General features: G+C 48.3%; 1 protein-coding gene and 1 long non-coding RNA gene across 2 annotated transcripts in view; one reads left to right on the top strand and one right to left on the bottom strand.

Annotated features, from left to right (window-relative positions):
• Nucleotides 1-14691, top strand: part of CACNA2D2 (calcium voltage-gated channel auxiliary subunit alpha2delta 2) — a 138379-nt gene that overhangs the window by 38135 nt on the left and 85553 nt on the right. The window lies entirely within an intron of this gene.
• Nucleotides 6977-8606, bottom strand: LOC112665833 (uncharacterized). The gene is made up of 2 exons (XR_003140567.3): nt 8416-8606; nt 6977-7170 (listed from the first exon to the last, which is right to left on the bottom strand). It is a non-coding gene; the product is annotated as an uncharacterized LOC112665833 (long non-coding RNA).

A 14691-nucleotide genomic window follows, 5' to 3' on the forward strand; every position in this document is an offset into this window, starting at 1 on the left:
CTCCTTCCTCCCTTTCTTCATATTTTTAAAATTTTTCTTACCTTTCTAGATGGATTTTTAAAGTCAGGGTTTTAAAATGAAAGTCATATGCGCACATGGTGTAGCACCATAGCTTTACCAGGCATGTTGTGTTAGGGGCGCAGCATCCCCTCCTTTCCATTTCCAACTCCCTAGAGGCTATCACTTTCTTGTCTCAGAGCTCCATATCTCTAAATGACATACTTATATGTCACTACTTCATGATTGTTCAGTTTTAGGCATTATCCATGGACATGCACTGGGAGAGAGGAGGACTTAGCTCTTAGCACTCCTCTTCTTCCCATGCATAGCCCTATCTCTAACCCTCCCATTACCATCCCATGGTCATGTGGGTGGGTCAGGACTGGTGGATCAGGATACAGGGTTGATTGACACGGTCTTGACTCGGGCAAATGCTCTTCAGAGCTGTAACTCAGTACACACTTTGGGGTACAATTTTTGCATTTTTTTCTTGCAGGTTAACAATTGTCTGGGGACTGCTTCATTTTCTGTGAATCTTTGCTAATGCTGCCTCCTAAACTCCCTGCCCTCCTCTCTGAGCGTCCTGCCATAGTGCAGATGCAGCTGGGGTTCTGTCCAATTAACCACTCAGAGAAGTCTTACCTGGAGCCTCCTTACTTGCTTTTCTGGCCTGGGACTCACACTGTGCCTAGAATTTCCCTTCCCCTGTCATCTGGATTGGAACCCCGGATTCCTGGATATCATGGGCTCTACTTCCTTGATTTCTGATTTTCTCCCTCATTTGGGTAGAGGACATTTTCAGTTGGTTTCTTGAGGAAAGGTACCCAGGAGCCAGACTTGAGACTTTCACATTCCAGAAAGCCTGCCCTTTCCCTCACACTTGGCAGAGGTTTTGGTTGGGTGTGCAAGTCCAGGATGGAAACCATTTGCCTCAGAGTTCCTATGGCAGTGCTCCATTCTTTCCAGCTCCTTGAATTGCTCTGGAGAGATCCAAAGTTCATGTGGATTCCCAATCCATTGTACATGACCTGGTTTTTATCTCTAGAAACTTTCTCCCTGTGCCCAGTGTTCAGAAATTCCACATTGCCATAACTTAGTGGGGTTTATTCTCACTCCTTACCATTCAGCAGACACTTCAAGCTGGATTTTTACATCCTTCAGGCCTGGGAAGTTTTCTTGAATGATTTCTTTGACCATTTCCTCCCTAATATTTTCTCTCCTCTTTTTCTAGAACCTTTAACTCAGACCTTTTTTTTCCCCTCTCTTTTCTCTCTGATTTTCCATCTCTGTGTTTTTTTTTTTAAATCAGGAGGTTTCTTAATTTTATCTTCCAACAGTTCTATCAAATTTTATGTTTTATTTACCATGTTTTTGATTTCCAGGATCTCTTTTTGGTCCTTTTAACAAATAACATCTAGCTCTTGTTTCATTGTTGCCACAATGTCTGTTAGCTCTCTGAGGATGGTAGTATTATAGCTTAAAAAAGACAGCAAAAAAAAAAAAAAAACAATTCCTTTAGGGGCCCCTGGCTGGCTCAGTCTGTAGAACATGGGACTTCTGATCTAGAGGTCATGAGTTCAAGCCTCGTACTGGGTATGGAGCCTACTTAAAATCACAGATATGCGTGCATGCACACACACATACACAGACACACACACACACACACTCCTGTATTTTGAGATAATTTTAGACTTACAGAGAACTTGGCAAAATAGCACAGAAATTCCCTAACGCTTCACCCAGTTTCCTCTAATGTTATCATCTTGCATAACCATAGTACAAGTACGAAAGCTAAGGAGAAATTGACGTTGGTACATTACTATGAACCAAAGAAAAGACTGTATTTGGCTTTCACCAGTTTTTTCACTAATGTCCTTTTTCTGTACCAGGATCCCACACTGCATTTTGTTATCCCACACTGCATATCTCCTTAGGCTCCTCTAATCCATGACAGTTTTGGTAGTGTCTTTTTTGTGATCTTGACACTTTTTAAAAAGTACCCATCTGTTATTTTGTTTAACATTTGTGTTTGATGTTTTTCTATGTGTAGACTTAGGTTACGCATTTTTAGAACACCATAGGAATGATGTGTTTTCAGTATATCAGTATACCGGGGAGTACATTATGTCAGTACGATTGGTGATGTTAACTTTGGTAATTTGGTTAAGGTAGTGTCTGCTTGCTTCCCCCACTATAAAGTTGCTATTTTCCCTTTATAATTAATAAATTTCTGGGGAAAAGCTTTGAGGTTAAACAAATATCTTGATTCTCTGAAACTTTTGTTCATTGATTTTAGCATCCATTGGTGGGTCTTGCCTGCAGTGGTGTTCTAATGGTGCTTTTCTATCCTCTCATTCCTTCTACATTTATTAATCAGAATCTTTCTATAAGGAAAAACTGTCCTTTCTCCCCTGTTTTACTTATTTATATCAGTATCAACTCATGAATTACTCTATGGGTTATAATTCACTATTATCATTATTTATTTTGTTGCTTGAATTATTCCAGCTTTGAGGGTGCCTGCGTGGCTCAGTCGGTTAAGCATCTGCCTTTAGCAGGTCATGATGTTAGGGTCCTGGGATCGAGTCCCCTGCTTTGGGCTTCTTGCTCAGTATGGAGCCTGCTTCCCCCTCTCTCTCTGCTCCCCTCTCTCCCACTCATGCTCTTTCTCTCACTCACTCTCTTTCTCAAATAAATAAAATCCTTTTTTTTAAAAAAAGAATTATTCCCACTTTGGCCATTGGGATCTCTTCCATGTTGACTCCTCTGCCCTTTTAACATACTCCTCTCCTTATTTGAGCGCTTTCTTACTTTCTGTTGTTACAAGATACTCCAAGATCATCTTGTATTTTCCCTGGAATCACCCACTTCTCCGAGGAGTTCTGGTTCCATTTATTGGCGGATGGTACTTAGAAATTAAGATTTGTGTGCCGTGTGTGCTCATTGCTCCTAGGGTGTTACTGCTTCCAGGCCCTCTCGCGATCAGAACATGGAAATGGGAAATATGTGTGTGTCTGCTACCCATGTCTTCAGTCCAATGCAACAGGCTCAATCAAGTCTTCCTCCCTTCCTCTTTGGTGACTTCCTTCTCCAACAGTGAGACACCCAGTTCTCATTGTCTATAATACATTTACAGATTTCTTCAACCCTAGCATGCACAGTTGATGGAACTTTTTTCACACTTCCGTTTCTGTGTAGCCCGGGTTCCTTCAGGTATTTTTTGTTTTGGTCTCTGACTACTATGTGCCCATCTCCCCTCCATGTTTGGGGTTCCATATAGTCTACTCATATATGTAAGCAGACAGGAGATTATGTAATAGGAACTGAGAAGTGGAGCTCACAACCCTCGGAGCCTCATCAAAAACCACCAGAGAGTGGGCCACTGAATGTGGAGCTGAGAGCTCCAGGCACGGGAGTAGGGGTATGGGTGTTCATGGACTTCGGTTTCATTGTGGGTAATCTGGCCAATGGCTCTTCTGGGCTACAGGTTCCCAGGGAAGTTTCTTTTAGCCTCCCATTTGGGGTTTTAGGGCTTACTCTTTGGGGTTCCCCAACCTCAACCTACTGCTGGCACAGGTGACCCTCCCAGGGCCTGCTGAGTCAGTCATCATGGTCCATCTGCTTCCAGCTTCCAGATGTTGTTTCTGGCACCTCCTCCATGTTTTCGTTGACTCATAGGTTTTTGCCATTTTGAATAGCCCTTTCTTGTGGTTTCAGGGAGTTTTGATAAAGAATAGAAGTTCAATCCACGGGGATCCCTGGGTGGCTCAGCAGTTTAGCACTTGCCTTCAGCCCAGGGCATGATCCTGGAGTCCCAGGATCAAGTCCCATATCAGGCTCCCTGCATGGAGCCTGCTTTTCCCTCTGCCTATATTTCTGCCTCTCTCTCTCTCTCTCTCTCTCTCTCTCTCTCTCTGTATCTCTCATGAATAAATAAATAAAATCTTAAAAAAAAAAAAAAGAAGTTCAATCCACTAGGCACCACCGCTGTCATGCTCTTCGAGCAGCTGAGCCCTTGCCATTTTTTTAGTGAAATCCATGCAGGGCCCCTGGCCAGTGAATGGATAAGGTGGGGGTTCTCTGGCTGAGGGAGGCAACAGTCAGGCTGGCCTCCTGACCTCCCTCTCACAACCCCTGATCTTCCACATGATCCCTGCTGCTTCCTGACCAGGGTTCCAGAGAACACACTTTGAGAACTGCTGCCCTGTGCCTGGGAGTACAGCAGGCCCAGGGCTTGACTTAGGGTTAGCATTGAGAACAGAGGAAGGGATTTGGAGAGAAGGCAGAAAGGCAGGGGGCGCAACAGGAAACTTCAGCAGCCAAGTTCTCTCCCTATGACCAGGTGCCCCTTATCCCAAGCCTCAGCTCCCCCATCTGTGCCATTGGAAGCCCCAACCAGCCTGGCTTATGCAGTCAGCAGTGGGGAAGAGCTTTGCAGATAAAGTTCTGCCTTGAGAGCAGCCCTGGTGGCCTGGTGGTTTAGCGCCGCCCTTAGCCTGGGGTATGATCCTGGAGACTAGGGATCGAGTCCAATGTCAGGCTTCCTGCAAGGGGCCTGCTTCTCCCTCTGCCTGTGTCTCTGCCTCTCTCTCTCTCTCTCTCTCTCTCTCTCTCTCTCATGAATAAGTAAATAAAATCTTAAAAAGAAAAAAAAAAGTTCTGCCTTAATAACAGCATGCCAGTTATTCCCTGGGTGCCGCCAGCAGCAAGCACCTTCTTCATGCTCAGGTAGGGTTACCTAGGGCTCCCATGACCAGGGCAGGGCATTTCCCTGAGCCTGGTTGGGGGCTGGGGCATCATCCACTAGAGCAGCTCCCAAAGACTCAGGCTGCTCTGAGTGAGTCAGAGTCCTTTCTTCAGCTCTGCACAACATGTCTAAGCCTCCCCAGCCAGGGCCATACCCTTGCCCTGCTTATTCCACCTTCCTTAGTCTCCACCTGTTCAAATTCAGCTTCTCCTGAAGCTGTCACGGTGAGTGGGGCCCTGCCCCTCACAATCAGGTGACCTGAGACTCAGTGTCCTCATCTATAAAAGAGAGAGGGTTGTCTGCCCCTGGGGTTGGATTGAGATGACAAAAGATGTGGAGTTGCTGCAAGTGACAGCACCAAGCCCTATGTATGCTAAGCTGCAGTGGCAAGAGCTGGACTAGGGACCAGGGGCTGGACTCGGCTGGAGGCAAGGATTGGATGTGAGGGCATGGCTAGCCAGTGGAACAGGGAGGCTGAGCGATGGACCAGGAAGCCAGGGCAGAGGGCTCCAGGGGCTGAGGCGAGATGAAGCTACCTTCCTCGGCGCTACAGATAGGGCTGGGCTGTCTGATGCCTTCTAGAAGCAGGCCCACAGGCTATTTTTGAAAAGCTCAGAGCAAGGTTATGGAGTAATTTTTTGCAGCTACTGGTTACCAGGAAAGATACTAGTATGAAAGGAGGTCTCAGTTCCAACTTCCCTGATGGCATTTTGGGAGATTGGGCAAGCTGGACCACCCGCCAGAGCCTGATGTATAGCTTTATGCCCTGGCTTCCTTCTCCAAAGGATGGGGGCAGGGAACAGAAGATACTTGTGAACTCTGAGGAGACTGCAGCGTTCGTGGGGAGCTCATGAAGAGCATCGTGAAAGGCATGGAACTGGATCAGAGAGCAGGTCCCGCCCTTGGCTGTGCCTTCTCTGACCTCCACACAGTGGCCTTGGGCATGTGACCTTCCCCTCCCCATTTCTGAGCTTTTGTCTGTAAAACCAGCTTGGGGTACAGAAGAGTCCATGCTCCTGATGTGGGGCAGGTGGGCAAGGAGGAAGGGCAAGTGGACAAAGGTGGAAAGGTAGGGCTGAGTAAAGAGAGGCAGAGAGTGGAGGGGGTACAGGCCTGGAGGGCAGCAGAGTTCCTGGCAGGGCCTCTGTCCCTCAGATCATTTGGCCATCCCTGAGGAAACCGAGGCCCAGAGAGGACAGGGACAGACTCTCAGTCACACAGCGAGCTGGTGGCAGAGCTGGGCCAGAACACAGGTGTGCAGAGTCCATCCTAGGCCAGGGGGTAAAAATAGGGGAGATTACAATGTCACCTGGGCCATAGGAGGCAAGACACATCCACGTGACAGACCTGTCCCAACAGTCCTGTGCCTCTTGAATGTGTGAGATTCTCCCGGGAATTCCCCACTCCACCGGTCTTTGCCCCTTTTTGCCCTGGGCAGCTTTTGTTTCTCAGAAACCGTCTCTGGAGACTCAGGTTTGGTGCTAATGAAAAGCCACCAAGCCTCCTTTCTGCAGAGGCCAAAGCCCTCTGCCATTAGCATCCAGCCCGGGCTAGTAACTAGAGTTGTCTGGGTCTGACTTCTTCTCCATCCTTTCTAGCCTTGGGCAAGTGACTCTACTTCTCTATGCTGCCTCAGTTTCCTCATCTGTAAAGCAAAGATAGTACTCCCCATCCTGCCTCCTAGGGTTTCACTAGGTTTAAAGGACATATATCTTATATCTATCTTGGTCTGGGCCTGCAGGTACTAGGAGCCTTGAATGATGGGTGAGAGCTGTCTTCCTCAGATTGGGGGAGAGGGGATCACAGGATGCTGCCCAGGGGTCTGCCAGAAATGGATGATGTTTGGCAGTCGGGACAGGCCCAGATAGATGGGGGCAGAGCATGGTGAGGATCGGTGGGGGGTGCATGCAAGCCTGAATGTCTGTTTTGCTGATTGCTCCTTTTGCTTTCAAGGAGATTAAACTATTTTTAGTCTGCGCCACTGCTGGTGAGACGCCGGAGGAAGCCTTTCCATCGCTGAGATTTTCTAGAAGCTGCCAAGTGTGGTCTTCAATTCGATTCTGGGAGCCTCCCCAAGCGGGCGGGAGGGGATGTCACCGTCTGGGGGTTGTAGGGACAGGCTGAAGTGTGGTCGCTCCCCGAGGTCCTTGCTAGGCTGGCCTCTGGAGCTGTGCAGCCCTGGACCGCGGGGAGGAATCATCTGATGCGCCCGATGTTTGTAACGCCGTGTTTAAAAAAAGTAATTTATTTTCTAATTATTCCTTGTCTTGCATAACTGTGCATCGCCAAAGTGTCGCTATTTAAAATATTTATCTCTCCACGCCGCAGGAGCAGCTCTGGAGCGTGGAGGGGGAAGAAATAAAAGTCCACGTGCCGGTCGCAGGCATATTACTTTGACTCGTCCTGGCGGCTTTGACGTCTCCCTGTAAATACATTTATTTTTCATTAGGTTGTTTCTGAGTTCGTGGCTCCCAGAGAGCCAGAGTGATGACGCTGTTCATCTGGGAGAGACGCAATAGAGAGGTGCTCATGGAGTGAGGACCACCAAACACATCCCGTGCTTGATGGTCTGTGCCAGGGCAGGGGTCTGAGCGAGTGTGTGCATGTGCAGTGGCTGTGCAGTGCTGGGCTGCATGGCTCCAGGTGAGCCACGTGGCCAGGGACTTTGGCAGTTGGCTAGATGGAGAAACTGAGGCCCAGAGAGAGTCTGCTTTGGAATGGAATCACCTCACTAGCAAATTGGGCAGCACACCTGTGGCCTGTTCTATCCCAGGGGCCGAAGCTTCTCTATAGCCCATCAGGCTTTGAGGATTGGGTTCAGGGAAATCCTGGGTAGCTTCAAGGGGTGCACACATCCCAAAGGGTTGAGCAGAGGGCCCATGGGTTCCCAGCACACAGGATGGGGCCTGACTCTTCGCCTTTCTCCAGCCTCCCCCCACTCCAAGGCTGTGGGTCCCAGCTGTGTCGCAGAGGCTGTCAGCATCGGGGGCTGGAACAGCAGTGCCCCTCTTCTGGCCACCTGGCGGAGCAGGGACCAGACCTGGCTCCTCCACTAACAGGCTCTTTTCTAATCAAAAATAAATTTTTTTAAGCTCACTGAATCTAAGAGAGGGTTTTATGCTGAATTTTAAAATACCTTATTTTTTCCAGTCTCTAAACTACTAATCTCCCGGGCTGAGGGATTCTGGGACAAAGGCGAGGCCTCGAAGTGGAAATCTATAAAATTAGCTTCAGCAGTATTAGTGTTTGCAGTTGGAGATTGAAAAATTGCTTTCCCAGGGTCTGATTGGAGGCTCCACTTTCCTCAGGGAAGAGGCAAGAACTTAGCACAGTGACACTCGGGAAGGCAGGCTGGAGGCGGCTGAGGGACAAATGCTGGGAGGCTGTTATGGGGCTCAGGAAAGCTTCTCCTAAGGAGGCCCCCTCCTGGGGCCTGTGAGCTGGGCCTGCTCTGCAGAGCGTTTGCTGGGGTGAGTGTATCCTCTGCTTGCATCTTCCTTATCAGGACACAGCTTCTCCAGAGCTCTGGGTACACAGCAGGTGCCAAGTAAATGCTTTGGAGCCCAGCTGGGTCACTCCCTCTTTTCTTCCTAAGACCCCCTGCACCCTCCCAACCTCCACCTCAGTTCTCCCACACAAGGTAGGGGAGGGAAGGAGACTTCCCGAACCTGACTGAGGGGCCAGCTCTGGTGCCTGTGGGTGCACCCGCCTGTGTGGCCCATCAGGCCTCTTGTGTGCTTGATTGCCTCTGATTGGCTGCAGCTGAATTCAGCAAAAACTATTATTTGCCCTTGATGAGCCAATCAGATGGCCTCATTGGCCATTCTGAGCAGGCACCGGAACCTGGGGGGAGATGGGACACAGGAAGGTGGGGGCAGGGTAAAACAGATGCAGGACCTGAGCCTGATCTGTGTCCATCACGACCTTCACACAAATCACACCTCCCTTCCCCTACTTGTCACCCTAAACCAGGGCGCCTCACCCCACAGTACGCCTGTCTCCCAGCCTTTGCCCTCACTGCTCCGTCTTCCTGCAACACTTTTCCTTGCACCTCTACCTGCCTGAGCCCCAGAGCTCCTCCTTGGAGCTCCTTTCCACCTCTCCAGGCCAAGATGAGCTGTTCCCTCCAAGCTCTCAGAGTCTGTTACCTGTCCCTCTCTCTTGCTATGGCAGGAATTATGGAAGTCATGGGAATGATGGTCAAGGAGATTAAGACAGACTGGGACTCCAACTCTGATTAGCCCCCTTCTAGCACCAGGACCTTGGATGGGCTAGTTCGCCTCTAGAGCTTTGGTCTCTCCACCTGTAAAAGGGCCTTGTAATCACACCTCCCTGAAGAGGGTGGGGCCTGAATGTAGGCTTGGGAGTGTGAAGGCAGGCCTGGGGGGCTGGAGGTCCAGCAGCTGCGATGGCAAGGGCCTTCTTGAGCCTCTGCAGGCTGATCCGGGGTTTGACATGGATGGGGGCAGATAGCCTGGGCCCCATGTCTTGGGTCAGTTCCTGGGAAACAGGCTCTAAGACACTAAGATTCGCAAACAGAAGATTCATTTGGGGGTAGGGGGTGCTCTGAGGAACCACACTTGTAAAGGGATGAACAGAACAGGCCTGGGCAGGGAGAGAAGCTGACCACATGCAATTGAATGGAGGTCTCAGCCTGCCCTCCTGGGGAGCTCTGGGTCTGGGATGGCTCCTTAGAGATGTCCTAAATTGAGGCTGGGGTCCTAGCCTTTGTACTCGGCACAGCCCCATGCCTGGATGCAGGCTACTGCTAAGGACGGGGCATGACCACGGATGAGGTGGCTCCCTTCAACCAGAGGGGAGTCCCACATAGACTCTGCTGCAGGCCCTCAGCATCTGACAGGTGGGGAATGAGAGCTGATTCGGAGGGGGAACCTGCAGCAGTATCCACAGCAGCCTGTCTCTTCAGTCACTTGGACACCCTGCTTCATGTAGTAAGTTTTACCTACGTGGGAACTCAGTTGCTCTGGAATTCTGGTTGGTCCCTTTAGCTGGGAAACTTGCAAGAGGAAGGATACTGAGATGAGCTTTGCCCTCCCAACATAAAAGTCAGAGTTGGAGGCACTTGGGTGGCCCAGTTGGTTAAGCATCTGCCCCTGGCTCAGGTCATGATCCCAGTGTCCTAGGTTTGAGTCCCACTTCTCCCTGTCCTTCTGCCTGCCACTCCCCCTGCTTGTGCACTCTATCTCTCTGTCAAATAGATAAATAAAATATTTTTAATTAATTTTTTTATTGGAGTTCAATTTGCCAACATATAGCATAACACCCAGTGCTCATCCCATCAAGTGCCCCCCTCAGTGCCTGTCACCCACTCTCCCCCACCCCCCACCCACCTCCTTTTCCATCACCCCTTGTTCGTTTACCAGAGTTAGGAGTCTTTCATGTTCTGTCTCCCTTTCTGATATTTCCCACTCAATAAATAAAATCTTAAAAAAAAAAAAAGCCAGAGTTGTTACACATGCTCTCCCTCCCTTCCCAACCACCCTAGATTCCCCTCACCCTGATCCGTGCCCTCATCCCTGAGCCCCACATACTCTGCCCTTCTCAGGCCATGGCTGATGCACTTGTTCATCCTTTGTAACAATTAGACGTGTGGGAGTACAAAGAGGTTTCCCAGTGTGTCACCTGGGTATTCAATGTGTATTTCCCTGCTCCGGCATCTCCTGATAATGAGAATCAATTACCTTTCCGTGGCTGCTGCTCTTGTGGCTTCAGGAGCCTGAAGTGACCAGCCAGCAGCTGAAACTTAGACTGAGACTCTCACTGTGTCCCTTGTGATAACGTTCCCTCTCCAGGAACCAGGGCTTGTAGATTCACAGAGCCTAAAATCAAAGTGACTAGAAGCCAAAATTCCCCAGTCTGCAAGTGGGAGACTGGGAGTGAGGGGAGTGAAACCATTGTATTCTTGCCTATCAGGGATGTGGCACCTTTTTTTTTTTAAGATTTATTTATTTGAGAGTGAGCGAGCAAAAGCACACAAAGGGAGAGAGAGGCAGAAGGAGAAGCAGACTCCCCACTGAGCAGGGAGCCTGATATGGGGTTTGATCCCAGGACCCCAGGATCTTGACCCAAGCCGAAGGCAGATAGATGCTTAACTGACTGAGCCACCCAGGCGCCCCAGGATGTGGCACTTATATGCTCATAGATTGAGAGTGTGTACTGTGTCCTAGAGGGTGAGTCCTCATTCTTGCTAGATATCATCTCCAAGCTGATGGCTTTGCCATGCTTCTAAAGGATATTCCACCCAAGAGAATTGTCAACGTGTCCGTCCGTCCGCACAGAGCCTGTACACAAACGTTCATAGCAACAGTATTTGTAAGATTGTTTAAAAGTGGAAACAACTCAGAAGTCCATCAACTGATGCACGAATAAACAAAATGTGGTATATAGCTGTGTGATGGAATATTATGCAGCAGTGAAAAGGAATAAAGTTCTGATACACTCTATAATGTGAACAAGCCTTAAGAACAGTGTGTTAAGTGAAAGACACCCATCACAAAAGGGCACATATTGACATACCATTCAGTTTATACAAAATGTCCATAATAGACATATTTGCAGAAACGCAAAGTAGATTAGTGATTGCCAGAGACAAGGGTGGCAGGAATGGGGTACAGGGTTTCTTTTGGAAGTGATGAAAATATTCTAATATTAAGAGTGTTGATGCTTGTATAATTTCATGAATAGACAAAAATCACTGAATTTTGTACTTTAAAAGGTAAATTTCATGGCATGTTAATAAAGCTGTTATTAAGAAAGAAAAATGTCATTCCAACATTCTGTCAGACTGGTGGCTTTGGGGTGGTGAGATGAGTAATAAGACCAGTGGATCCTGTGTTCATGTGCCCACTGAAGCACCTCTTATACTATAATGTGGATTCCTTTTTTTTTTTTTTATAATGTGGATTCCTTGATCGCATAAACCGATGGGATCCCATGTCAGTAGATCAAACACTTGATGAACTTTCAAACAGCCAGTACCCTACAGGAAAGGAAAACTGACCTGATGTGTAACAGCATATGTGCCAATATTAGTCAAGATGAATCAGTGCCCCTTCTAAAATTGAAGAGGTCCAGTGTAATCAGTTTTCTACCAAATAGGGTGGTTGATCTCTTTGAGAAATAGTGCCATCATAGGAACTCACCATTTGGTCTCTGTTGCTGGCAGGTTGGGCATTCAGCAGCGGTAGCTAGATCAAACTTGGGCTTGGGCAAATGCATAGTCTCCATCCCCACCATCATGGCTACTCTGTTTGCACACCCATCATACCAGCCCTGGAGTGGCCAATGACAAAGGCTGGCTGATGGCAACCAGCTGAGTCATTTTGTCCAGCTTTTTGGTGCCCCTTTCCTGATAGTGCTGATAGTCATTGACACTCACAGATCTTCATGTCTGTGCCCATAGGTCCATCCACATACCTCTTTAGCAGGCTTTCTTGTCCATGATCTTCCAGACTTTCTTCATCTTGACATTTGGCCAAGCTGTTTGTCAATTTCCGTATATCTGTATATATTCTTACCATTCTTTACTTTTTATACAAGGTGGATGACCAAGTGTGCTGCCGTTCAGAGCTTTGCTTTGTGGGAGGATTTCTCCTTTACACTATGTTTCAGGGCCATCCTAGTGGGGCATAATATAGCTGCTATCTATTTTCAGCTCATACCAAGCTGACCCATCTGAGAATAACCTCAATCTTCTTCATCTTCCAACCATTGGTCATGAGGAACAACCCCCCTCCGCCCCCACAGCCTTCATGCAGTCTTGGTTGAGAGGATGAGAGAGAGGCACTCATGCAATGGTAGTGAATGAATGGGATCTGGACCACATGCTTATGCAGCCTTCTTGTGTCTTCTGACCAGGCTCATACTTGACTAAAGATGCATTTCTTGCTTCTTAGGTGGATGGCTCTTGGGCTTGTAAGATCTCATGATTTCATGGGTCTGCCAAAAGCCAAATGATTTAATATGCTTTGGTCATTAATCATGTTCCACCTGCCATCTCTGCCAGGACCCAGTAACAATCAGGAGCTGCTATCAGAATGGTACATTTTTTTTGTTGAAAATTGATTGGACCCTACAACTATACTGTGGTTCTCTATTAGAATCTGCCATATGGAGTGCCTGGGTGGCTCAGTTGGTTAAGCGTCTGCCTTCGGCTCAGGTCGTACTCCCCGGGTCCTAGGGTGAAGCCCCACATCGGGGCTCCCTGCTTCTCCCTTTCCCTCTGCCGCTCCCCCTGCTTGTGCTCTCTTACTCACTCTCCTGGTGTCTCTGTCAAACAAATAAATAAAATATTTTTTAAAAATAGAATCTGCCATAAACTCCACACAGCATCTTTTCCCCAAACGATACTTCTCATGTCATGGACCAGCTAGATCACACAGCCCAAGCTGCAGGGCCCTGTTCACCTCATCCTAAACCTGCCACAGAGCCCTTTCTCACTCTGGGCTTCACTCAGAACTGAGGTCCTTCCATGTCACCTGGTCTATGAGATGGAGCAGTATTTCCAGCCAGGCTGGTCTAAGAGGACAACCCTGCCTGAGTTTCTCTCTATGACTGTGTCCTTCTCAGATTGGCGAACAGCCTTCCCATGAAACATGGTCATGGTAGGTTTTCTGGCTTTTTGTGGTAGAACCATTGTGGTATGTCCACTTGTCTGAGCCTTTGATCCCTTTGTCAACTGTTTTTTATGGGAATTCTGGCATTTCTACTTCCCTTGGTATAGGCCCTTGCTTTTGCCAGCCTTCCCATAATCTCCTGGGGTCTTTGCTAGGGTGTTAGATCCCATATCGTGGGAAAGTACTTCCATATTAATGATCTCTCCTATATCCAACCTGTCTTCTGCCATCCTCGATCCAGCAACCTCAGGATCCAGTGCCAACTGTCAGCTAGGTTCTAGAGCACCTTCAGAGATAGTCCTTTCTTTTCCCAAAGCAGGCCCCACACTTCCTGGATTGGTTACGTTGTGACTTGACTTTATGTTGTGTTTGGTCTGGTGACTAGAAGGTACAGATCCTGAGGGGAGTGTGTGTTGTTTTATAACATGGAGATCTCTCTCTCTCTCTTTTTTTTTTTTGAATTTTAATTTTTATTTATTTATGATAGTCACACAGAGAGAGAGAGAGAGAGAGAGAGGCAGAGACATAGGCAGAGGGAGAAGCAGGCTCCATGCACCGGGAGCCCGACATGGTATTCGATCCCGGGTCTCCAGGATTGCGCCCTGGGCCAAAGGCAGGCGCTAAACCACTGCGCCACCCAGGGATCCCAACATGGAGATCTCTTAATCATCTTTAAGCAAGGCAGGGGTCTGGGGGACCCTAGCATCAACAAGGAGGAGTGGCCACTGCTATAGACTCAGAGAGTTTAGGGGAGTCTGGAGTTTCAAGGTCTCTAATTTAATGACCCAGATGTCCCCATCCCAGAACTCAAGGACCCACTTTTTCCCAATCAGGGTCCTGACCTTGGGTAACCAACCTGCTAGGATTGAAACTGTAACTCCCTCTGGATCTTTGCCACTCTTCTAATTAAGTCCTGTGCCTGACCCTCAGCTTTTTCTCCCTCTGGCTGCAGGAGATGAGAGTCTTTTTATATCCCGCCAAGGGGGCTTCTGACTTTCACACTTCACCTTAAATTCATGATTAATCACACTCAGCCTTTCATTGTCTCTGTCCAAAGTATTGATAGCCCTCAGCAACAGCCATCCCATTCCATAGTCCTTATAATTACACTTTCCTGAAACTCTCAGACACCTGAAATATTGTACCCATCCCCTGTTATCCTACATCAGTTCATAATGGGTGAACATTTGATCAATTGTTCCTTATCGCAGGCTCCACCTACCACCATGGTGAGGCCCTTGGTGCCAGCAAGACAGTGCCCACTTTAAAGTTGGCTTTCAGGGACCACTCCCAGCACTAGCTGCGGTG

The sequence above is a fragment of the Canis lupus genome, chromosome 20 (genome assembly GCF_003254725.2).
Source record: "Canis lupus dingo isolate Sandy chromosome 20, ASM325472v2, whole genome shotgun sequence".
In the NCBI taxonomy this organism is placed as follows: domain Eukaryota; kingdom Metazoa; phylum Chordata; class Mammalia; order Carnivora; family Canidae; genus Canis; species Canis lupus.